This window comes from Bos taurus, chromosome 9 (genome assembly GCF_002263795.3).
Source record: "Bos taurus isolate L1 Dominette 01449 registration number 42190680 breed Hereford chromosome 9, ARS-UCD2.0, whole genome shotgun sequence".
NCBI classification, from domain to species: Eukaryota; Metazoa; Chordata; class Mammalia; order Artiodactyla; family Bovidae; genus Bos; species Bos taurus.
Window position 1 is genome coordinate 34,255,283 of NC_037336.1, and position 1,838 is coordinate 34,257,120.

Below are 1,838 nucleotides of genomic sequence, written 5' to 3' on the forward strand. Positions count from 1 at the left end.
TTAAAGTCCTGGTTTTCTTTCTAAGGTTCTTAAGACCTTCAACTATTAGGAATCCTGGTAAACATACATTCAACTGCCTTTCCTCATAGACTCAGATAGCTATTTTAGAGGTGATTTTAACCTGGGATACAATTCACTGCCAATGGTCATTTATACTTTGCTTTACCACAAGCTCAGTTCCCCTGAACTCAGATTTGGCTTGCTAGTTTATGAAATATGACCAAAGATATGCATTTTCAAAGATAATAATAATGAGTAACAAATAAGATTAAAGGATTAGGATAAAGAAAATTAAAGTAACTCAATAGGGGGAAATTTGTGCTTCTCAAAGTATAAATGTCATATTTCAAAATGTCAAAAAATTATTTAACAACTCATTGGAGAACTTAAACTGTTGTGAAAGATCTTCCCTAAAAGGATAAACCATGTGGAATATGCTGCATATTTAAAACATTCACAATCAAGGTGAGGTTCAGTTGTAGAGGACTACTTATATAAATTATGGGCATCTATATAATAGAATACAGAGCAGATTCATATGATTGAGACAGATCTGTATGTGCTGATATGGTTGAAAAGACAGAGTAGACATGGTAATTGAAAAAGGCAAGCAAAAACCCTGCTTGTCATACAATCAATCCGTTTGTGTAAAAATAAAGAAAAAAATGAAAGATATATATAGTGTCTCATTTCTTAACATGCATATGTTATTTCAACAATTAAAAAATACTAATATAAAATGTCTTAATGTAATGAGAAGGTCTAAGGAACAACTCTGGGAAGAGGCTTTTTCACTCTTTCTCTCTTTGCACACAAGGCTTATATTAAGGGCTGATCCCTGAACCTGGAATCCTAATAACTCACCTCTTATTGCCCAAAGTAATAAATCCTAATGAGACACTGACTGTGATTAAAGAATATGGAAGATGAAGAACTGAGTATTTAAGAATTGAAAAATGTCAGAAACCAGTAGGAGGATAAAAGGAAAAGACCTGATGAAGATGGGATTGGGTGGCGTCTGTCCGGCCCTGGGGGATACAGGAAGGAAAGAGCCATCTGCTCATTCAGACAAAGCTCCACCTGTGCTCTGTAGAGTCTTCTTTGTGCCCACTGTTGGGACAGAGACAAGGCAGGCGGGAAAGGTGGGTGGAGAGGAAAGGAGGCGGGCGGGTGGCTGAAACTCACTAACCTTCTTCCCCACCCCCACCCCCCAAAAAATTGAAAGTCCAAACCAGTCATGACATGGAGTTCACAACCCAGAATCTCTACATCAGGTCTTCATGTGACCCCTTTGGTCCTCAGACTGTGAACTATCTGTTTCCCATAGACAATGCCTAGTGAAGAAACAAGGCCAGGACAGCAGGGAACACTCCATTCTGAAAGGGCAAAATGGAAGTGAGCAGCAGCCACCAACTGAACTGTTGGTGAATTTTTAATTCTTAACTACCTCTGGGCAAAAACTAGGGCTTCTCTGGTAGCTCAGTCGGTGAAGAATCCACCTGCAATGCAGGAGACTCGGCTTCGATCCCTGGGTCAGGAAGATCCCCTGGACCGAAGGAAATGGCAACCCACCCCAGTATTCTTGCCTGGAGAATCCCATGGACAGAGGAGCCTGGCAGGCTACAGTCCATGAGGAAGTGAGAGCCAGACACGACTTGGTGACTTGATGACTAAAGCACCACCAAACACCATAAAGGTCCCTACCCTGGGAACTGCAAAATGCTATTTGATTCTCAAGACTTGACTTTCTGAAAGGTTGTCTGTTATCATCTTCAGCTAAATACTTAATGGGCATTTGCCCTTGATGGCTGAGTATTTTTCTTAGTTCGTGCACTACT